This window comes from Oryctolagus cuniculus, chromosome 18 (genome assembly GCF_964237555.1).
Source record: "Oryctolagus cuniculus chromosome 18, mOryCun1.1, whole genome shotgun sequence".
NCBI lineage: Eukaryota > Metazoa > Chordata > Mammalia > Lagomorpha > Leporidae > Oryctolagus > Oryctolagus cuniculus.
In genome coordinates, this window is record NC_091449.1 from 37,331,402 (window position 1) to 37,355,880 (window position 24,479).

A 24,479-nucleotide genomic window follows, 5' to 3' on the forward strand; every position below is an offset into this window, starting at 1 on the left:
CCTCTAAGTTTTTTTAAAGGGGGAGTTGGTAAGGTGATTAAATTTAGTTCTAGTCTATTAATGGGCCTTATTGGAAACATTTCTGAAATATCCTCAAAGAATCTCAGTCTGAAAGAATAGAGTAATATAAAAAAATTGGGGCTGGCGCTGTGGCATAGCAGGTGGAGTTGCCGCCTGCGGTGCTAGCATCCCATATGGGCACTGGTTCGAGACCGGGCTACTCCACTTCTGATCCAGCTCTCTGCTGTGGCCTGGGAGGGCAGTGGAGGATGGCCCAGGTTCTTGGGCCCTCGGACCCATGTAGGGGACCTGGGGGAGGCTCCTGGCTCCTGGCTTCAGATCAGTGCAGCTCCGGCCGTTGTGGCCAGTTGGGGAGTGAACCGGTGGATGGAGGATCTCTCTCTCTCTCTCCCTCTCCTTCTCTATCTGTGTAACTCTGACTTTCAAATAAATAAATCTTGAAAAAAAAATTCAGAAGACATGTTCTTTAAAAAAAAATCGACAAGCTTAGTTTTGGAAGGGGTGTAAGGTTTCTGAATGATGCTGTGCTATTTCTAGGGACCATCACTGAAACTTTAGGATCTTTTTTCCTCAAGTTGGTTAGTAAATGATCCCCAAAACTGTCATCTCCTGAAGAATATTGTTATGATGATCATATGGAAATGCTTGTAAACTATGAAATGCACATGCCAGGCATCACCAGTAGTGATTTGGTAACCTATTTATTTATTTAATTTATTTGAGAGTCAGAGAGAGACAGACAAAGATTGAGAGCTCCCGTCCACTGATTTCCTCCCCAAATACCAGCAATGGCAGGGGCTGGATGAGGATAAAGCTGAGCAAGGAATTCAATCCAGCTATCCCTAGTGGGTTGGGAGGGACTCAGTTACCTGAGCCATCACCTGCTGTCTCCCATGATGCACTTCAGCAGGAAGCTGGAATCAGGAGCGTAGCAGGGAGCCAGACCCGGACTCTCCGATATGGGTGTGGGCATCCCAAATGCTCCCACTGCAGTAATGAGTGTAAAAATGGGACCAGTCCTCAGCTTGGGAACCCTTCTGCAGAATCTATTTGATTGAGTCTCTGTAAATGATAGCATCACTTTCCATTGTTCATTTCCTTTCCTGCAGACCTGGGGTAAGGTCCAGGAGCTACAGGGACTCAATAATTTGGAGCTCACTGCTAGTCTTGCAATGTTTCTATCCACTGTGAGTTAAATACTTTGGGAGACTGGACTGGAAATCTTTCTGTATTTCGCAGAAGTGTCTTTATTAGAGAGATGTCCTCCAGGTGCCAAAAACTGACTTAGCAGAGAGCTCTGGGAGAACATTAAGTTGGCTCTTCCGTGCATTAAGGATAACATAGCCATCATCCTGCTCTCTCCTCGTTGACATCTGCAAAATAATGACCTCTTTTAATCTAAGGAAATCATGACATTTTGCTGTTTCTGTATTCCTCTATGGTCATTTGTAGGTGATAGTTTTACTTCCATCTTTTCCCTAACAAATAAAATGATTGACTTTTTGGAATTTTCTCTACATGATGAGTGCATCTAGAACCCCCTGTGAGAGTATTGATTGTAAACATGTCCCTCGATATTTACAAAAATTGTGCAGATAATCTCCTGTTCATTTTTAATTGATAAAATTAGCTTCCTAATGAAAATCTTTGATATGGCAGCAATATTCAGAATTAAGCTCCAGTGTTTTAGACCCATCAGATTTGGCTCTCAGATTTGGATCTGGTGGTGACTTGATGATCTGTGGTCCTCTTACTTACGTATGACTAATTTAAGTGAGAAATTACAGAATACTCAGACTTGTTCTCTTCGTGGGAGTCCCTTACCCTCCTCTACCTTACTGCACATCACCCCCACCACCTGCCATCAGACTGTGCTTTTGTTTATTGTCTGCCTGTACTGGGTCTGATGCCCACCAGGGCAGCTGGAGCTCTGTCACTGTGATTTCCCCAGCTCCTAGAACAGTATCTGGTGAATAGCATGTGTTCTAGTCCTCTTGGTCAGAAGAGCCTTTAATAAATCCTTCTAAACTCTGCACAGCTTCCTAAAATATTACCTCCATCTTCACAGGAATATTTTAAGGTCATTTTATTTTTAAGCAAACATTTGTCAAACTTTGTTTTAAATTTTTGCCGAACCCATTTTTTTTTTTTTGGACAGGCAGAGTGGACAGTGAGAGAGAGAGACAGAGAGAAAGGTCTTCCTTTGCCGTTGGTTCACCCTCCAATGGCCGCCGCGGCCGGCGCGCTGCGGCCGGCGCACCGCGCTGATCCGATGGCAGGAGCCAGGTGCTTCTCCTGGTCTCCCATGGGGTGCAGGGCCCTAGCACTTGGGCCATTCTCCACTGCACTCCCGGGCCACAGCAGAGAGCTGGCCTGGAAGAGGGGCAACCGGGACAGAATCCGGCGCCCTGACCGGGACTAGAACCCGGTGTGCCGGTGCCGCACGGCGGAGGATTAGCCTAGTGAGCCGCGGCGCCGGCCTGCCCAACCAATTAATAGGGATTATATCTTAATACAGTAGTGATGATTTTGTGACTATTTTAAAATTTATATGAGTGAAGTAGAACATCTTCTCATTTGATTATTGTCTATAACCCTTGTGTATTTTCCTGCAGGATTATGGTCTTTTCACATTTTATTTATTGAACTCTAGTAGAACCATAGTATAATTTAGTAGAACATGCTATAATGTATGCTAAAAATGTTATCTCAAAAAGAAATTAAATAAAAGGGAAAAATAGCCCTTACAACAATACCCCAAAACATCTCTAACTTCTCTTTTTTGAAAAACACTGGCCAAGGCAGAGAGAAGCATCCTGTTCCATACCTTTGACATTCACAGTTGTGAAGATTGAGCAGTCACTGACAAACTATTTTTGCAAATATGGGGGAAGTTGTTTTTTACATGATAGGGATAAGTAGGCTATTAGTATTCAGAGCAGAAGTTTTGCTAACACTTAGAAGTGCGGTGTTTGATCTTAATTTTTGCCATTGTTCATAGTTCCCTATTCTTGAACAACTTAATAGAGTAAAATTAACCAAAAATTAAATGAATTCTCCAGCAAAGCTTGGATTTTGTTGTTACTAATACTCGAAATTATACAAGAAATCTTCAGAAACTTTGTGAAAATTCATATTATGAGAAAGCTATGCATGGATTTCATGGGTTTTTTTTGCATAAAAATGAACTTTGCTTTCCATTTTCCATGAACTTTTTAAAATCGCCTTGTGCAGGGAAAGTGGCATGTACTGGACAGGTTCTGGGCACAGCACTAGGGAAATCCCTGAGGAGTAAACTGACTTTCACTAGACAAGCTGAAAACTGATTAAAATATTTATCATCCTTTGGGTATGCAATAGCTTTTGATGATGGAAGGCATATTAATATTCATCCTTGCTGCTTGTCTACACTTCAGACAGATCTCAGGAAAGGATGTTCAAATGACCAGTTTTCTTTCCTCACCAGGAGTCCTTGAGACCCAGTACAGCTTGGAACCAAGAAGTGCCTTGTGATGTGACTGAGCTTTTCCTCTGGGGGGTGGGGAAGGGGAGATACAAACCAGGAGACACCTTTGGACTGGAAAGCTTTAAAGGATTACTGCTTTCTTGCAGAAAGTCTTTTGCTAGAACAAAGGAAAAAGTTGAGTCCTAATTTTATAAGCGGCAGAACTACTGTTGCTATCTGAGTCCAGGAGGCAGACTTGGCTTCTTAGGTAAAGTTGGAAGATGGAAGCCTTGTAAAGGATTTTGATGTGAATCTCACTGGAGGCTGAAGGGTCCCCATCCCCCTCCACACCACTTTGTTGAGGAAGAAGGAGAAAAATCAGTGTCGTTTGCAGCTGATGCTCTGGTCTTCCGACTGCCAGTTCAGAGTGCCCCATCTGCCTTTCATCCTGAGACAGAGTTTGAATGGATGTGGGGTCCACATAGCCAGGAGTCTTTAGCAAACGGTGAGCTGCTGGCATTCCCAGGGCCCATTTTTATTTTATTTTATTTTATTTTTTATTTCTTTACCGTAGTGGGAAAGAGAAGCTTGCTAAGCTTGTTAATTAGGCAGTGTTGTTTTCTGTCTAGATTGGAGTAGCCTGGATTATATTTTTTGGGTGCCAATGTGAGCTCTTAAAGAATTTGACCCTTTTAAGTGTTAAGACCCTTAATTTCCATCTTTCACATCTGAAAATTCAGAATCTTCCCCCTTTTGTATGCTTTTATCCCATGTGTTACTGGGAGTATTCTTAAGAAAGGTAACTTTAAAAATTGGACAATGATTTATGTTTGAAATCTATTTTAATCTAGTGACATCAGAAGAGAAATGTTCTTTGTCCATTCCAGTCATTTACTCGTCCATCGGCTGCCCTTGGTGCAGATAAGTGTGAAGTTATACAAAGAGGTAGGACTTATGTCTCTCAGGTTGATAAGGCACAAGGCAGTAAGTGATTCAGAGGAAGAAAAAGCAAAGGAGAAAAGCTGATTCTGACGTAGGCCTTTGGGAAAACGAAGGATTTTGATAGATGGAGATGGGTGGTGGATATTCGAAGATGGCAGAAGTGGAGATGCTGTAGGGAAAACGCAAGCCCTGCTCACACACTTGATTAGACTGGATGGATTTTTGTTTGTGTGAGTCCAGTAGCGAGAGATAAGATGAGGGAGATTACCAGGGACTTTTTTCCCCCCTAATGCATGTCTTTGCAATGTATACAATTTTCACCCCTTAATGACTAGCTTTCTATCCAAAGTCATGGGATGCATAATACTAAATATGTACAGCTGAAAATAAAATGGAAACTATTTTATTATGTTGCATTTGCAAAGGTTTTATTTGGGGAACAATTGAAATTCAATTATTTGTCCTAATTTCAAGATTGTGTGTCCTGAATACAGCAAAGAAGCAAGCCTGTAATAGGAATTACAAAAGAGTTGAGATCATTTTTCCTGCCAAAGGTTTCTCTCTCTCTCTCTCCCTCTCTCTCTCCTTCTATGTCTCGCTCTTTTTCTCTTTATCCCTTTCCCTCTTTCCCTCTCTCTCTCTCTCCTCCTCTCTCTCTCCTCCTGTCTGTCTCTCCCTCTCTCTCTCTCCATCTCCTTCTCCCTCTATCTTTCTCCCTCCCTCCCTTTCCTTCTCTCTCTTGCTCTCACTCTCTCCCTCCCCAACCCCATCATAATTAAATACCAGCTTGATAATTTTAGATTTTGGTGGGAGGTAGGTCTTTCCACGTATGAACCCCCATGACTCTCTTCCTTCTTTAGGAACCTTAGGTGTGTTTCATTTCGTCTTCACCTGGAGCTAGGGTTTGGAGGAAATGACAGTTCCACCTCCCCCTGTCCAGGTGAAGGTCTTGAGGCCTCAGTCCTTGCATAAAGGTATTTTGCAACTCTGCCAAGTGTTACTCATGAGTTATTTGATTTGGTTTAAGATAGCAGGTGTGGTAATCTGTCGTTTCCACTGCTGAAAGAGCATGGCTTCTTTCCCACGCACATCTCCTGTTTGCCAGAAACTCCACATCAGTGCTGGTGCACTGGGCGCTGTCCTGTGTTTGCCCTTGCACTTTGGCCTCTCAGTCACACCCACTGAAAGATGGAGTCTGCATGCAGAATGCAAAGGTTTCTGCTGGGCTCTCTCTTTGTTCCCTCTATGTGATACTGCTCTTTTCCATTGCCTGGCTTTCTTATGTCTAAGGATTAGCAGAAGGTGTTACTTCTTGAGCGATTTAATAACTGTTCCTTAGATTTGAGTTTCTGAAAGGTTGCTTTTGCTTTGATTCTGCTTAGCAATCTAAGGTCATATTTTCCTTTTTTAGTAAAATGGAGAAATGATAGGAAACTACAGATGTACTATAAAAAGTTCCTGGGAAATGAGATTACAAAACATGTTTATTTTGGTGCAAAAAATTTTGAGATCCAGCCATAGTGTCATTCATGTGTCATAGTTTTTTTCATAATATGTATAATGTTGTAGTTTTATAGTTTTTTTTTTCCCCTAAAGCACATCTTCGTGAATTTTTTGAATCTCCTTGTCCTGCTTCATTTTCCAGAGAGCCTGGTAAGAGTCACACAGAGTGGTACTGCCCTGCAGAATGAATGGACTTTGTGCTTTTTGGAGGTCTAGTCATATGTACCATTTCTTAATTCCTTTCAGGGCCTGGAACATTTATTCTAAACTTCTTCTTTTTTTCGGTTCTACCCAAACCGTCAGCCTTGACAAGCTGAGGTCCAGCTGGGACGTCTGTGTTGGAAGGAACCCAAGAGATGGTCTTTCCATTCTCTTCCTTTCTGAGAAAGAAGGGCACAGACAGCTTGGGGAGTCAGGGGCACAGAGGCATGGAAGCTGCACTGCTCAGTTTCCAGTTCCACCCTTCACCAAATCTCGCCGTGGCTGCGCCTTCCCTGGGGCTTTCAGACTCTCAGCTATGGTGAACTAAATGTTTCCCTTGTGTTGGGCCTGATGTATGGAAAGGAGGCTGACAGATGTTGAGGCTCCCCCAGCATCCATTGCTCCCCTAGCAGCTCCCTGGTATTGCCTGCGGAGCTCTTCCTGTCCTGGATACGGAGTGAAGTGCCTTGTCTTTGTGGCTGCTCCATGACCATATGACCTGAGCTAGGTCTTTCCAATGTGGACTGTTGGCTTACCCAGGTCTGCGGTGCCGAATTCAAATGGTGCACAGACATACACAGCGAGAAGTGTCTTTCTTGCCACTCAGTCCTCAAACCACTTATTTCCCTTACCTAAAGGCTAGCACTAGTCCCAGTTCTTTTTTTTTTTTTAATACCTTTCCACAGGTATTCTTTATAGTTACACTGAACCCTTTTTGTTTTCATGTGAGTCACCCTGTATCTTAGAGATCTCTTTGCACATTCTTTTAACTGACTACATAGCTTGGTTTTGTCATTTGTTTAATCCGTCTCCTACTGTCTTTAGTCTTCTGCTTTACAAATATTGCTGTGAGTATTCTAGTATATACCATTTTTCACATGTGAGATCTACCTGGGAGAATTGCTGGGACAAGTAATGTGTGTGTTATTATTTTTAGGAGCCATGGTCACATTGCTTCCCATGGAGTTTGTAGCAGTGTTTGTGTGTGTGTGTGTGTGTGTGTGTGTATGTGTCTGTGTGGGTGGGTGTGTTTATGTATATGTCTGTATGTATACATATTTAGAGTTTATGTGATATAGTGCCTGTTTGCCCACATCCCCACAAATGCAGTATATTACTCTGACATTTTGCAAATAAAGCTGGTGAAAACGGTGCCTCACTTTTGTTTTTCATTTATCTGGCTCCTATTTTGCAGCTGAAGAGATTGAGGCTCTGAGTTGTTAAGTGATTGGCCCCATCACAGAAACAGTGTGTGCCAATGCTGGGGTATACGGTTAGGCAGCAGCCACTGCTCTCTTAGCCACTGTTAGAATCTCAGTCCAAGCTCCATCTGTTGCTACAACCAGAGGATCCTGATAGGTACAGACATTCTATAAGGAGCACTCAGATGTCCTTGACTGGGAAATGTGGAAAGGTTGTTCTTTCCACCATGGAGTCCTGTGCCAAATCAGCCAGATCAGCGCAGGCGATGAGTGCACTTAGCAATACATCCAGTGATGTTGTTATGCAGTAGAATTGAGTTTTATACACGGTGTAGGTGGCCCTTTCCCCTGCTGAGTCCCGGGGCTTTGTGCTGTAACTGTCTTCGTGGATGGAAAGTGAAGGGAGGGCTCCTCACCCCTGGAAACGTGGCACGTTGCCTGATTTTCTGTTTAAACTTAACGTTCCTGTTGGATGCTGTTCAGGTCTGAGTTTCAGTTGTCGCGTTCCGATATGATGAGCCTCCCTGGCCTCTCCTGCCCGCCCTCGTTCTTCCTCCACCTGTCAGTCTTCATTAGGGTCATTTAAACACACTGACTCATTCTCCATCCTGGGCCTTTTCCTGCTTGGCTACAGAACTGCGGGTTGATGTCTTTACCCTGCACGCACAGATCCTCGGTGGAAGTTTATTTTGAGAAGACTTTGAGATGATTGGGGAGTTGTTTGGATGATATTTTCTGTAAAGGCAAAGATGAAAAGAGGTCTCAGCAGGGGTGGAGGGCTCTCCTGCAATCCCTGGGTAAACTGGGTTGGGAGAAGCTCATTCTCTTGAGTAGGTGGGATTGGGGGGAGCTTGCTGGATCACATCTCTTGCTGCGCTGTCTCTTGCTATTGCAATGTCAGGTTCTATTGCTGGCTGGGTGACTCGTGGTATCAGATACCAAGTCATTTCAGTCTGAGCCCTTGTCATCGTGGAAGTATTCAAGCTTAGTTACCGTCTGGTTAAGAGCTTCAGCTGTCAAGTTAGTCAAACTGGGGTTTGAGCCCTGGCTCCTTCGTTTAGCTGTGTATGATAGTGGGCAGTCCTATGGGGAGTCTCTCAGGTCTCCTCATCTGTGAAATGGGAATGATAATAATACTTTCCTCTTGAGGGTGGTGTGAGATTTGCCTGAGCTAATACATACAGTGTTTTACACACTGCTTGACATAGCTTTACTGTTATTATTTTGAACTTATTCTCTTCCTTAAATCTTCCTGTCTTGCTGCCAATTTGATGTCCCCATACCTTTCGCTTGCATTCTTGTTGCCTCACCATTATATATACATTTACTCCTTGTTTTCCATTCAGGTCTCTGCTCAAAGTTCATCTCAGAGTAAGCCTTCCTCTGTTTTATGTTTTCCAAGAGCACTGATCACTATCTGAAACTGTGTCTTCTGTGTTTGTCTACTTCCTGTGCTAGAATGGAAGCACTTTGAGGGCAGGGATTTTGTTTTGTGTTCTCAGTGCCTTGATACAAAGTCATAACACAACAGATAATTGTTGAACGAAGAAGAATCAAATGCTTTATTAGTACAGACTTGCCTTGAAGTGCGCCTCTTAATGCTAGTGGTGCCTTGTGTGTGGTATCTGTTAAATGGCCATTTGACAAGCTCCCTTTCTTGAAAAAACAGTCAGTAATTATTCATTACCAGCCACAGATATCATCTTGTCCATTTTCTCTGGGGTGAAACTTCTCTGCATTAGAACATCTAGTGTGCCATGCCCAGGCATTTGGGTTCAATAGTTGTAGCTCTGTCTTCTCTGCATATTTGAATTACCTAGGACAATTGGTAAAAAAAAAAAAAAAAAAAAAAAAAAAAAAGTCATCACTTGGGCTGTGCCTCAAGAGATGCTGATTTAATTGTCTAAGCTGTGGCTCCCAGTTGATTGTAATGTATTGATAAATTAAAATAGGTTTTTTAAAAACCTCACGGGCAACTTTCACATGTGTGTGGGGTTTAGAACTACTCAACAGGACCCTGACTTCTTACCAAGTTAGGATGTAATTGAATGGATGAATACATGAACATGTTAGTTAGTGAAAAAGAAGGCATTTTCACTTTAAACCAACATAACTGTCTGGAGCACTTAATGTTCACTAATTCAGGGGCAACTCAGGAGGGAAATAGGTATGTTTATAGTTCTTACGTAAAGTGGAAGATAATGTTGGTATTAAAGATACCAACCAGAGCTCTGAAAACTTGGAAGGGGCAGACTACATTTAGATGAGTCAAGTCTTACAGAATGGGAAGAATTCTGACAGAGAGTGTATGTCTCCAGGGGTGGGAACAGCTGCATAACTTTAGGAACAGGGAAGTACAAGTTCTATGCAAGGCTCCTAAGCAGTTGGCAGTCCCCCCAAAGTAGTCCTCTTCTAGGGTTCCCTAAAATGGCACTATTCCCCACCTAGTGCTTCATGTGAGGAGTCAAAGCATAGTCCTTCCCCCTTGCCTCTCCATCCCATGCATCCAGCTTAAGACTTTTACCCCTGACGTCGCTCTCAGGACTGCCCACTTCTTTTCTTCTGCTCTGCTACCAGCTTCTTCCTAGACATCAGCATCGACTGCCCTGCTCTGTTGCAGTAGCTTGTTGTCTGGTTCACCGTGTTCTTCACAATAGAGATAGCACGATGTAGGCAAATACAGATCGAATGGTGCCTTAATTCCTGTTGCCCTTAGGTTAAAGACCTAAACACTTCCCCTCAGTCTGCCTCTCCTACCTTCCCTTCCCTCCCGCCCCTTCACTCCCTATAGTACTCCCGCACTGCCCTTTTTTCAACCAATCCAGTTTGCTGAGCTCCTTTGTTCTTCAGGGCCTTTGCATGTGTTGTTTCCCCTTCCTCGAATGTCTCCTCCCACCGAGACAGACGTGTAGGTTATGTCTACTCACTTTGCACATGTCAGCTCAGTCACGCCTTCCTGGGGGAAGACTCCCTTGATCTGTGTGACTAGGTCAAGTCTCTGTGCTCTACTTTCCCGTTACCCTTGTGAAAGCCCTGCTGTATTCTGGAGGCAGGGCGTATCTGTGACAGATAGAACTTGGGAGTACTTGTCTGTTTCATGATGATCTAGTGTTTCTAGAGATATTAAAAGGGCTGGCGTGTCTTGGTAATTAATTTGTGAATCTCATTAACCTTCCCTTGACAAAACTGGAATTGTTGGATCATATTGTAAAATAGAATGTGAGCGGCTATGTAGTTTCTTTGTACAGATCCCTCCCATTTATTGGAATACAAGCCAATTCCACAGTATTAATTTGTGTACCATTATCCGCAACAGAACAGCCTCTGTCATACTTTCTTTTGTTAAAAAAGATTTATTTATTTATTTGAAAGTCAGAGTTACACAGAGAGAGAAGGAGAGGCAGAGAGAGAGAGGTCTTCCATCTGCTGGTTCACTCCCCAATTGGCTGCAACAGCCGGAACTGCGCCAACCTGAAGCCAGGAGCCAGGAGCTTCTTCCAGGTCTCCCAAGGACTTGGACCATCTTCTACTGCTTTCCCAGGCAGAGAGCTGGATGGATCAGAAGTGGAGCAGCCAGGACTCGAATCGGTGTCCATATGGGATGCCCGCATTGAAGGCGGCGGCTTAACCCGCTATGCCACAGCACCAGCCCCTATCATACTTTCTTATAAGAGACAAGTCCAAAATATCCAACCAATCCATGTAATCCTTGCAGTAAAGCCATTGTCCAGTTCTGTGTAAATGGTCAGGACGTGAGTGAATTGATGAAAACTGCACTTCGGGGTAAGTTGCTCCTGGTGGAGCCCTGTTGGTGCTCCTTTCCCGACTTCAGTGTCTTCCAAACATCATTCACCTCCGTTGTTAAGAAAGGTGAGGTTCCTGAGGATCGTCACATTTTTCTTTCTCTTGCCAGATATAAGCAGTCCTGGGAGGCTTGGCCACCAGCCTTGTCCCATCAGGAAGACCAGGAGCCATCCTCTTGGACTTTGCCCTGTGTCTGTCGGGGTTGGGACCCCCGTGACACAGGCCCATCAGGGGCCTATCTGTTTTACCACATAGGGTCCATGCAGGACGCTGACAGTGGCTTCAGAAGTGTCGTTTAGATGCCATCCTTTCTCATTCTCTTTGTACTGATGCTCAGAATCACCATCCCGCTTGAAGGGACCAGGGGTTTTCTGGCCCAGGGAAGGTCCCCTTGGCGTGTGTACAAGAATCTTCATGCTGACTGAGTTGGAATCTCCTGGTGAGAAGTGATTTGTTGTCCTGATTAGAATGTAAACACTTGCTAAAGTTGAGTTTTGTTTCTCATGTGAGTTTTATTATAGCCTTCTGTGTTTATAAACATGTCTTGAGCGTGAGGGAGAAATGTGGTAACCATTGAGCTCCCAGGAGAGTGTCCGTTTGTTTTCTGTATGGGCTGAAATTAAGATAACTTAGGATCCTTCCCCAGCCCTCTTAGTGTTATCAGCAGGTCTGGGAAAGTGTCCAGGTCACTATTTCCTAGTCATTCCATTCCCTTCAAGTGGGTCCCTAAAGTCTTTTGATGAAGAACTGTTCGTATTCAGCTGGCACAAAGGCCAGGCAAGGCCTCAGTTCAATCCGACAGTTACAGACTGTGTTTTTAAGGTTTGGCATGTCACGCACTGGAGAAAACCACCAACTGCTGTACATGTGGGCCTTACACGCATGTTCAGGACAGAAACTCACACACGAGCGAGGCATCAGGTGGAACGTCCAATGAGAGGTAGAAACAAGATGCTGCTGAGAATTAATAGAGTTCCGGGGAGTAAAGAAGGGCCCATTTTATTTTATTGTGTCTTAAAAATTTATTTACTTGAGAGGCAGAGATAGAGAGCGAGCTCCCCTTTGCTGGTTCACTCTGCAAGTGCCCACAACAGCTGGGGCCAGGCCAGGGCTAAAGCTGGGAACCAGTCCTCCCGTGTGGGTGTCGGGGACCCAATTGCTATGTTACTTCCCGGGGTCTCTTTTATCAGGGCACCAGAGTCAGGAGTTAAGAGAAGGAAGTGGACCCCAGGTACTCTGATGGGGGATATAGGCATCTTAATCACTAGGCCAAGTGCCCGCCACCTATTTTAGACAGTAGCCAGTGTGCAGGAGGGGATTGCCCTGAAAAATAGTAGGGCATATTTACAGAAAAGCACATAGTGCCTGAAACTGGTGCTTCAGGTGCTTAGAGGGGGCAGAGTGGGAAAAGGACGGGCAGGGACCTAGCAACAGGCGAAGATGTGTAGAGGAGGGGAAATGGAGCTACCTGATGAAGAGCTTACGTCATGTGCTTCGCAATTTGGCCTTTGTTCTAGAGAGGGTGGTGAGAGTTGGATTCAAAACTTTGGAATCCAAAAGTAGCATAGTCAGATCCATTCTTCAAAAACTATAACTGGCAGCAGCGTAATGGCTAGAATGAAGACAGGAGAGACTGAGGGCATGAAGACATGTTATACAATTTTTGTTGCAAAAATAATGAGGTTCTTTACCAGGCAGTAACGGAGGGAATTAAAAGGAAGGGTGAATTTGGAGTTGTATTTTGTTCATAAACAGGTACTTAGAAAGTCACCCTCAGCTGGATGATAGGGGGTAAAAGAGGAGGAGGTGGCATAGGCAGTTTCACAGAATTTCTGGTCTGTTAGGTGGACGACGATATCATTTATCAAGCTAAGGAACATAGATGAGGAGGGAGTTGGGAGGCCTGTGAGTTCAAGGAACCAGTAGAGCCCCTGAGAAGAGCTGCAAACACTGGTCTGGGGCAGGGTCGAGATGTCAGAGCCCAGCATAGAATTGGAGTTTGAGTCACCTCTGCAGTGGGCATTTCTTACACATCTGTCATGGGCCAGGCAGGGTTCTTCCCTATGTTAACCCACGCTGGCAAGCAGCAGGCACATGGCAGTCACCTACATAGAGACAGAAGCTGGAGGGACTGCAGTGAGTGAGAGAGGATGTAGCAGGACAAGTAAGGAACATCCAGGCAGATTATGAGACGTCTAGTTTAGAGGACAAGCATGGGACAGCCGGTGAGACAGCCACTCATGGAAGCCAGAGAGGTCAGAAGAAAACCAGGAGTAAAGTACTGGAACTGCATGGGGGAAGAATCAGAGCGATCAACAGTGTCCACCCCTGCAGAGAATTCCAGACTGACCCTACTGGAAAAGGTTTCAGCAGAGTGGTAAGGCCAGGGCAGGTTGGGAGGAGACAGGGCAACATATGGATGTGTTGTGATCTGATCAGAGGGAAAGTTTGCCAGAGCAGTTCCTGCTGCCAGTCATGTTCACAGGTCATCCCGAGGAGGTTCCTGCAAAGCAGCCCATTTTAGCAAGACAAGGGGTGCTGCAGCTGGCTTTACTCTAAATTCCTCCAGGAGTCAGCCTGTAGACCTTCAGTTGCCTGGTAGCTGATTAAATAAAGGCTGACCTAAAGCTTTAAACATTTTAATTTGCAAAAACCGTTGTTGTATTAAATCACAAATGGGAGGCCAGTTAGCAATGCATCTCCGAAATTGTACTGGACCCTGCTGTGGTTTTGCAATTTATGTTGAAAACGAAAATTGAACTCTGTGGCATAAAAGCAGATTGTTGATTTTGTGATTAATTTGGCCTCCAAGGCCAAGGAAACTGTTAATGCTGTATACCAGTTATAAAGTTGTGGTACTATTTGTGGAGGAAAATGAAAAATCAATATCGTGACTACGGGATAGCTCTCTTAAAATCCAAGATGTGTTTTGTTGCAAATTGGAGGAAAGAAACCCATCCCCAAAGGGACAGACATGCCTCCACTATTCACCAGTGTGTGTCTGTTGTGGAAAAGCAGAGGGAAATGGCTGGGTGTTATTGTAGCGTAGCTGGAAGTACCAGGAAGAGAATCCAATTGTTGGAATTTAGAGTAGAAACCTCACACACAGTTATGGGTGTCCTAAGATAGCCCCAAGGAGTAATCTAGGAGAGTCGTGCTGTCAGAAGCCATCCTGCATTATGCTGTCGCTTCTGCCATTCCCATGCTGGTGTCAGACCAGTCTCATCCCCCTCGGTGGTGTGTTTTGTGGTTTTACATGTTAGTTCTTCAGACACACATTGACATTCTTGATATAAAAAGGAGCAATTTCCATTAGCGTCATTGAAGAATAAGACATCCAAAGAGTGTGTGTTTTCTGCTCCTGAAAGTGGGAATATAGTTTCTTTTTTCTATGAAGTCTGTGCATTTAGAAGGCTTTTCTTGTTTTGCCTTTTGTTTTGGCAAAGGTGCAATGACCCCTGTTTGCCTTGACTAAAGCATCCTCATCAACAGTGTACATCACACACATCGAATGTTGAGGGTCAGGGCCGGCATTGTGGTGCACAGATGAAGCCACTGCCTGTGACGCTGGCATCCTATCTGAGTGCTGGTTGAGGTGCAGCTGCTCTGCTTCCAATCCAGCTCCCTGCTCATGAGCCTGCGAAAGCAGTGGGCAGTGACCCTGATGGTTTCAGTGCTTGGGCCCTGCCATCCACGTGGGACCCAGATGGAGTTCTGGGCTCCAGGCTTCAGCACAGACCAACCCTGGCTGTTGCATTTGGGGAGTGAACTAGCCAATGGTAGACCAATCTCTTTTTTTTAATTTTTTGATAGGCAGAGTTATACAGTGAGAGAGAGAGACAGAGAGAAAGATCTTCCTTCCGTTGGTTCACCCCCCAAATGGCCGCTACGGCTGGCGTGCTGCGCCGATCCGAAGCCAGGAGTCAGGTGCTTCTCCTGGTCTCCCATGTGGGTGCAGGGCCCAAGCACTTGGGCCATCCTCCACTGCACTCCCTGGCCACAGCAGAGAGCTGGACTGGAAGAGGAGCAACCAGGACAGAATCCGGCGCCCCGATCAGAACTAGAACCCGGTGTGCTGGTGCCGCAGGTGGAGGATTAGCCTAGTGAGCCGCAGCGCCTGCCAGACCAATCTCTATCTCTCTGTCTCTCACTCCCTCTGTCACTCTGCCTTTCTTTTTTTCTTTTTCTTTCTTTCTTTTTTTTTTTTGACAAGCAGAGTGAACAGTGAGAGAGAGAGACAGAGAGAAAGGTCTTCCTTTTGCCGTTGGTTCACCCTCCAATGGCCGCTGCGGCCGGCGCACCACGCTGATCCGATGGCAGGAGCCAGGAGCCAGGTGCTTTTCCTGGTCTCCCATGGGGTGCAGGGCCCAAGCACTTGGGCCATCCTCCACTGCACTCCCTGGCCACAGCAGAGGGCTGGCCTGGAAGAGGGGCAACCGGGACAGAATCCGGCGCCCCGACCGGGACTAGAACCCGGTGTGCCGGCGCCGCTAGGCAGAGGATTAGCCTAGTGAGCCGCGGCGCCAGCCCACTCTGCCTTTCAAATAAATAAATAAATCTGTAAATGCAAAAGAATGTTGAGGGTGGAATCTTACATTGATGGGGATGTGGAGAACCAGGACGCAGCTTGTTCCCGGGTTCACTTTAGTTGGCAGCAGTGTGCTAAGGTGAGAAGTCCATGTCTCAACATCCAGGCAAGAGAACCATTCTGTGATCCCAACCATCACTGGCCTAAGTAGTGCTGGAATCCATTAAGCCGGAGCCACGATCCTGTTGAAATTTTCCACCAGCTTCTTAGCCTTGTACATTATCCTTACAGGTCAGGCCTCACCTTGAGGTCAGAAGAATAAGATGCAGTTTGCAGAGAGAAGTGTTGGTGCAGACACCCAGATCCTCTGCCAGTGCACTGTGTGGGCCTGCAGTGGCCTTTGACACGGCTTCCGTCCTGGGTGACTTAGCGTTATTTGAGCACTGGGCCTGGTGGCGGGTTGTCTTTGATGTATGAGCAGAGGTGATGATCTGTTTCTTTCTTCTCCTCCGTCTATTTTGCTTCTCCTCATTTCATCCTAAGCCATGAATTGTGTGGTCTTTTATAATACAGAGATTAGTGCAGCCATTTTTAGTCAATTTTTGTCATCTCCCCTAGGAGCTGACTCTTTGCAAAAAGAAAACACTTCAGTCTTGTCAGAGTGACAGTGATTACCCCACAGTTCGGATCATCTCCAGCAGCTTTGTTCCCTGAAAAACGAACTTGATTTGATGAATAGCAGTTTGGTGTTATTTGATGAGTCAGAGGCCAGGGAAATGTCCTTGTCTCTGATGAGACTCTTAGAGCGAGACGCGGGGAACATCAGGGATAAAATAAACCTTAATCTCTGAAGGAAAAACCCTGGGCGTGAAGCTGCTGCCACTCGAAATGCTGCAAAGCTTGCAAACCGTGTAGGTTTTCTGTTTGGGGCAACATCAAAGCCCAGTGACTTTAGAGATTAAAGTGTGTTTGACAAGCAAAACTTTCCCCGCGCCCTGCTCTGGACCGGAGATTTGGCCCGTCGCTTGCTTTTGTTTCTCCTCACCAGGACTTCCCTTATTCCCTAGGAAGGATCACCTCCTCAAATCTGCTCTCGGCTGCCCTGGTCTGTGCCTGGGAAGCCGGCAGTAGGCCCAGGCAGAGGCCCCCGGTGGAGGACACTGCGTGCCCACAGCCACTTCCCAGGGACCCTCTCATTTGTGGAAGCGTTTCAGAGCCTTACGCTGACTCTAAGAAGATCAAACGACAGGAAGACCGTGCTTCCCCTCAGCTTGGACAAAGGCTCCAGTCTTTTTACCTTAGACTTTCTGTTCTTCTGTGATGTCTCAGAAGCACTGCTTCTATTTTTCCTTTGACTGTCCCTGGCTGTGTGTGTATGTGTGAAGAGAGGGGCATCTCAGGGCTTTCTCTTTTGCAGATCGGAAATAAGTGATCATGTTGTTGTCCAAATAAAGCAAAAAAAAAAAAAATGCTTTTCAGGCCAATTATTGTTTACAGAGTCGAAACTTTTCTTCAGTAACACGTTTTTTTGGGAAAATAAGGTGTGATAACTTTTTCTTTCTTTTGTAAGCTGTTTTAAAGGAATTGTGCTCTGTGAAGTCAAACATTCCTGCCTCCTGCCAAGTCCCTATATGACGTCGCCTTTGGCCACTCCTCAGGGTGGTCAGAAGCAAGTGGAGGACAGATTGGGACGGCAAGTGGCTTTCAGGGTAAACCCCAGAGCGTAAAATCTCATTACAGGAAAAGCGCTGTGTGTGTGAGGCTAGGTACTCCCCAGTGGAAGGATCTCGATGGTGAATGGTTTAGCGACTCACTAACATATCTTAAATTGTGCCCGTTAAACATGGAGCGTCCTTAGAGGTCAGACAGAGCTGAAACTTGAACAGCTGTACAACAAGCATCTGAGATTGTTTTTAATTGTGTCCCCTTTCTCTAACAGCAGTAATTCTTGTTTATATTGTCAAGAACCTTTCCACTGAGCACAAGCACACCATACTTGAAGGTCAAATGCTTAACCCTTCTGCATGGTTACAATGAAAATGGCCCCTTTTGTTTTCATTAATGTATACCCCAGCCGCCTATATGGGCAGAATGGGAACCCCCTGCGTTCCCCAAGCTGAAGTGACTTATTGTAACGGAGCCACAAAGAGAGCATATTTTTGTTTCTATCCAACAGTTGTTGAGCCTTCGCCTTGTGCACCCAACCACAAAGCAGTGCGCTCATTTATCAATAGGCAGAATTTTTGGGTACCATTTTGTTCCTTTGACCTGTGTTACTTTTTACTGACCCGACCAAATTGCTTAAAAATTTTCCCTTTCTGCTGTCAGTGTTTAAAGCTGCTTAATGTCTCTGAAGTGATCCTCGCCCCCCTCCACCCCCTTTTCTTTTTAACACTTTACATTCCTGTTCACCACAGCACCTGTTACTGTAGTGAACCATGAAATCACAAATGTTATGCAGCTCTTATTGACCAATAATACTTTATTAAATATAAATAGAGGATCCCTCCGACCCCAGGGTGTTGTCTGAAGGTAAGTGGGCAGATGCCCATATGCCCCTAGATGTGCAGGTATTGATTTGTTGGGGGCCAATCAGGAAAGTAGGTTGCTTGGGGTATTTGTCAGGCAAGAAATATTTCTTTTTCTGTTCCTGAAGAGTTAACCTAAGCTCAAGGGGCCCATTCAGCAAACATTAAATATGAGCCTCAAACATGAAGGCCTCTTTGTTACTGAAACAAAAATACCGCAGCAGGTGGTAGACCCAAACACTGGGCGGGGGAGGAGCTTCACTTGTTGCCCATTTTTCTAATCCTTTCAGAACACCCATTGTCTGAAACCCCCAAGTTAAAGTGTTCCTGCTGGGTCTCATGGAGACAATTTCAGCGTGAAAGGGCCAGGCCCGTCCCTGGCTTTCTACCACGGTTTAATCCCTGAGCATGGAATGCGTCACCGCTAAACAAGGCAGGAGAGGCAATTATCTCCCCAAGATGAGCCAATAATATCTGACTATCAAAGCATAAAACCATTCTGAACGCAGCAAGTTAGAGTTCAGTAGCAAATTCAAGGCAACAGGAGTAGTGATTTGCAGGTTTCAGAGTGCATTCATCAAAGCAGAAAAGTGGCTTTTGTGATCCTTGGGGCTCTCCAAACGACTTTGTGGCAACCGCACTGGCTTTCTCAAGTTAAGATGAATCTCTACGTGGTCCACACCCTACTTACCTCAAGGTGCTTCACTGGGGGCTAGGGCTCTTCACAGAGGTTCATAGTTGAAGTTGGAACGATTGCTTCCTTTCCCTTAAAACGAATGTGGTTTGTAACTCTGGGCTCCAGGCACCAGTGGGAGGCACTAAAAGATGAGTTAAAGGGCAAAGGCAGGGCTCCCAGACAGATTCCTAGTCCTGCTCATGACAAAGGGCCCTGCATGTCTCATTCGTGTGCCAAGTCCCTCTGTGTTCTCCTTGAACTTTCCACAGAATTTCCTCTTTTATTTCAAAACACAGTTGGAATGATTTAACAAAATGAAGGCTGTGTCTAGATAGTTTTCTAAGTGCACATGAAGTCTGCAGTTGAAGATCGTTTTCCTACGAACTTCAGACACAGACTCTAGCAAGTTGATAGATGCTTCTTAAATCATGCCTTTACACCAACCACTCTGTGCCCATTGAATATTTGTTCCTCGCCAGAAAGAAGCTGCATTTCTGCTGTTTATGATCTTTAGATCTAGTGATGGTTATTGCCAGTGTCACTGAATGTTTATAAACAGAATGGCATCTACCAACCAGTGGGCTTTGAATCCTTCTGGAAAATTCTAGCATCCAGAAGTTAGTGTTTCCATCTGACAGCCATGTTCCTTTCATATATGATACTCAAAGTGAGAAGGGGTAAGGAAAATGCTGAACTATTTTATTTTCAACCTGGACTTAGCACTAGGAATCGAGTTACCTGGAATGGATCTATGTGGAAAGACAGTTTGGTAGATCTGAGGCTCCCCAATCATTTGACTGCTGTCTATCTGTATCCATAAAATGATGCTGTTCGCTGTGATACCGGGTCCTCTTCTATGTGTCCACCAAGCGAGACTTTAAACAAAGAGGAAACCAGCTGTTGCTTCTTCCACCATCAGAGCGCATCTCTGAACCTGAGTCCGTTACTGAAACCATTGTCGAGAGCTTAGTATCGTTTACTCCAGTTTTGCTAACCTGCCTGAGTTTGCTACCCACTGGCAATGAGATCCTGGGCCAGTTATTCAACACTCTGATCCTTGGTCCCTTTTTCTTGTAAAGTGAATCTGTTAATGATATACCAACCTAGCTTGTTGGGTTGTTGAAAGAATTAAATGCAGTGCTGTAACCCTGCCTCACAGAAAGTACTTCATATTTTATTAGTCATTACATAGTTTAGTGGGCAAGAGAATGAATTCTGCTTCCAGACTGCCTGGGCTTCAACCTTGTCCCTACTGTCTGCCAGCTGTGTGATCTAAGGTAAATGCTTAATATCTTTGTGCTTTGATTTTCTTATCTATAAATGGGAATAATAATAAAACAATTTACTGAATTGTTATGAAGATTTAAATGAGAAATATATTAAAAGGATAGGGGTTGACCCATGGTAAATGTCAAATATGTCGTAGTTACTGTTGTTATTTTTGTTGTTATTAACATCTTCAATTATGAATCTACTGTGATTTTTTTTATAGCTATACTATCAATACATTAACAATAGGCCCTTAAAATGCGGAATAAAATGTCCTAAATTCCTGTTTGAGAACCGTATCACAGAATCATGTGTGTATGTGTATTTATGTGTGTGTGTGTGTGTGTATGTCTGTCTGTCTTCATCTGTCCATCACCTCTGGGTAAATGTGTGCCAAGTAGCACTTAGTACTGACACTGAAGATTCTGTAGATTCCATATAGGGTTTTGGCAGGAACTGCGTTTGTCTTAGGTATTTTCTAAGGACAGGTGCAGCAGCTCTGCCCGTGTGATTTCACTGAGTTATCTTTCCCTACCAGATTGTTAGCTCCATTTAGAATTTTGGTGGTCACACTGTCACTAGCACAAGCTGCTTCATTTTAGTGAGACATACTTTGACCTCAGAAATCTTACGAAAAATAAGGTTGGTAAGCGTGGATGGCTTTTTGTGGTGATATTTATTAATCACATCTACATTTTAGTTTTCATTGCCTCAAAGCAAAAAGAATAACAGCACTGAGTAGACCAGTGTTTAAATGATAGTGTTAAGGTTATGATAGGTAATGAACAGGACATTCTAGTAGAGCAGAGTAACTATTTTATATGTCAGGATCAATGCCAAAAGCTTAATTAAATAGAACCATTATTTTGTGTAACTCCCTTGGTCAACTTTCACCCTATAGCCATAGTTTTCCCTACCTACATTGTAAGCTATGAGTGGCCAGGCACTGTGACTTTCTGCATGTCCACTATATAGTGGAGACCCAGATATCATTGATTGAGTTATCAAGTGGGAATTTGTCATTGGTGCACTTCAGTATAAAATGTGCTGTGCTTAGAGTTGGAACACTTGAGTTCTAGACTTAGCTCAACTCTTTCACAGTTTTGATACTGAACGATTTATCAAGGGGCTTCAAATAGTTCCTAGAGAAATGCTTATTATCTTTTTTTAAGAAGATTTATTTTATTCATTTGAAAGAGGTACAGCAAGGGGTAGACACACAAACACAGAGAGAGAGAGACAGAGAGAGAGAGAGAGAGAGAGAGAGAGAGAGTCTTCCAAGTGTTGGTTCACTCCCCAAATGGCTGCAATGACTAGAACTGTGCCAATCTGAAGCCAGGAGCCAGGAGCTTCTTCTGGGTCTCCCACGTGGGTGCAGGGGCTCAAAGACTTAGGCCATCTTCTGCTTTCCCAGGCCATAGCAGAGAGCTGGATCAGAAGTGGAGCAACCAGGTCTTGAACCAGCACCCATATGGGATGCTGGCACTGCAGGCAGCAGCTTTACCTGCTAAGCCACAATGCCGGACCTGCTTATTATCTTTTAATTCAGTTTTTCTGTGAATTTTTTGAGACCTCTTCCTAGTTGTTTTAGCTGAGCCTCAAAATGCGGTTAACAATATTTGTTCTGCCTAATTCATGTAGCATTTATAAGGACCGAATGAAATAATGTTCATGAAAACACTTTATGTAGTCTGAGTCACTTTACACATGTGCTAGCTCCAGCCATGATGCCTGGGGCTTGATTTGGCTCCATTGCTTACTAATGGTATAAAATTTGTCAAATTACTTAACCTTTCTGAGTTTCATTTTTTTTTTCATCTGCAAAATGGAAATGAAGATACCTCTAACGCATAGATTTATTGTTAGGATTCAAGGGTATGATGCGCATGAGCAATACCTGGTGTTGGAAAGTGCTCAGTAATGTCAGCTGCTGTATCATCATCATCTTACTCAGAAAGCATCCAAGTGAAGAGATGGCACTGATTGCTACATATGCACTGTAACACTGAACAGGGAGAGAGGAGACTATAAAATATGCTGATGGATTTTATTAGCTTTACTGTGGCTCTAAGTCCTCTAGATTTATCCTAAATCTTGGCAAAAAAAAAAAAAATGCTAGGGAGAAAGAATGGTGGCTGACACTTAGTGACTGGTTGCCACATATCAAGTACTATTTTAAGAGCCTTGTGTGTCAAAAATGCATCTTGTCAACCTTCCCAAGTAGCTGCTCCACATCTTCTCATTTTGCAAATGAGGAAACCGAGGTTCAGAGACCATAAGTAACTTGCCGTGACCAACGTGATCACCAAGGCAGCTGGCTTTCCAATCCTTTGCTCTTCTTCCCCATGCCAGAGTCACTGAGGACACAGGAGACCCCCTGACCCACCAACCGTAGTGTTTTTCTTCACTGCAGCCAAGAGCTAAGAAACCCACTCATCGGCTTCACTTAAATTTGGGTTCTGTACTGTCCAGATCCCAGTTCAGACATGATGACATTTAAAGTGCAGAATGGTGTACGGAGGTAGAATTTTCCAAACTCGTGTGTGTGTGTGTGTGTGTATAGTGCTCCTATGTATGTATGGAACTCTGCCAGCTAAGTGTCCCACAGGCACTTCCAACTCCACATGGCTGGAACTCAGCTCTTTGCTTGTGGCTTTTAGGAATCATTTGCCCTCTCTTGTGCCCCCTTTTCCTCATCTTCGAAATGAAGGCAGCTCATATCTGGTGATTGCTAGGTCACAGGAGATAATGTCAGTGAGATACTTGTTGGCTCGGCAGGTGGTGAACACTAAGTAAATGTAGCTCTTGTTCTTATTGCCACCGAGAGGGGACCAGTTCTGTAGGCCTGGGGGCAGCAGTAAAGTCTCAGGTGGCCCTTCTGGCTTCACTCTCTCAAGCAGTTAAAATTTCCACTGGGACTTTGGTTTGGATGTTACTGAAAGAGGGTATGGGTGGAAGGGAGGGGGTTGCAGATATATACAAAGGAGTGAATTATAACAAAGAGTCTTTTCTGCTTCAGTTCTTGTGTAGAAAACATATGTTCAGTGATGCGGGCAGCAGTTGGGTTAAAGACACACTGTAGGGCTGCAGACAAAAGGCCTGGGCTCTCCCTGCATTCACAATGTTTCCAAACATATTCACTTGTCTCACTTGTTAGGGACTGAGCTGTCAGCTGGATCCTCTTGCAAGTGTGATTTCTTTTTCCCCGGTTCCCTTTCAAAGGCCTTTTCCACCCCGCCCCTTCCCCTCTCCCTCCAATGTTTTACACTTCATATAATCCAGTGTGCACGACAGACCACTTCAGCCTTTGTGCTACTGATGTTTGGGAGAAGGAGGGAGCTGATCTCCTGGAGATCCTGGGTAACTTTTCCCTTGCCCAGGCATCAGAAAGTGCTAAGCCATTTTTTAGACCAAACATCATCAGCTCAATTATTTAGCGCTGGGTGTAGCTAACCATTCTTCGCCTTCAAATAACAGACGGGCGGACTAGTGCATCGAGATTCCTAGGAGTGGCAAGTGGGCCTATGTGTGTTGTGGTGGGGTTGGGAGTGTCCTTGCCTTCATTTGCGGAGTGAATCATTTTTGATGAAAAGGCCTTTGCCTTTCATCCTACTGAACTGATTGGAGAGAAGACGGCTGTTATTCTGCTGTTCGTTGTGTGAAATATATAGATACGTCCATACTTAATTCCAGGTCCAGGTAGTAGTGCTAAGTGCCCTGGCTCCCTTTTAGAACTTCATTTTCTTCGCTGAAGGTTTTTTGCAGCTTTGGTGGGTTTATTTCCTTGGATGAGACTTTTAGGAAGATGCTTACATGTTTATTACTTTTTTATTGTGTGTATATGTACATGTATGCTTGTATAAAAGTATAGGCAAAATGCTTTATGTGTAATCGATTAGAGCTACTATTGCAGTAACAGGGAGCTGCAGATTTAAAGAATACGCATGTTGGATGGACATTTCGCTACGCAGTTAAGATGTAGGTTAGGACTCCTGCATACTACATCGTGGTACCTAGGTTCCATTCTGGGGGGCCGCTCCTGATTCCGGCAATGGTGATGACTGAAGTGATTGGATTTCTACCATCCACATGGGAGACCTGGAATAGATTCCCAGCTCCTGCCCTTGGCCCTGCCTAGGGACCGTTGCTGGCATTTGGGGGAGTGAAACAGCAGATGGGAGCTATCTGTCTCTCTGTCTCTGCCTCTCAAATCAATACAAAGAAAATTAAAGCAAAGAAACAAGAATTAGCATGCTAGTGCTTTTGCCACTGATGCATATTGTTGTTGGGCATGTCCTCATGAAGTGGGTGAGTGAAAATCTGAAATGGGAATAACATTATCATCACACTTTAGAGAGCA

General features: G+C 44.6%; 1 protein-coding gene and 1 long non-coding RNA gene across 9 annotated transcripts in view; one reads left to right on the forward strand and one right to left on the reverse strand.

Annotated features, from left to right (window-relative positions):
* FTO (FTO alpha-ketoglutarate dependent dioxygenase) overlaps positions 1-24,479 on the forward strand; it is a 414,324-nt gene that overhangs the window by 202,874 nt on the left and 186,971 nt on the right.
* Positions 8,850-19,030, reverse strand: LOC138846798 (uncharacterized). Its single transcript, XR_011384317.1, has 2 exons — positions 18,866-19,030; positions 8,850-9,130 (listed from the first exon to the last, which is right to left on the reverse strand). It is a non-coding gene; the product is annotated as an uncharacterized lncRNA (long non-coding RNA).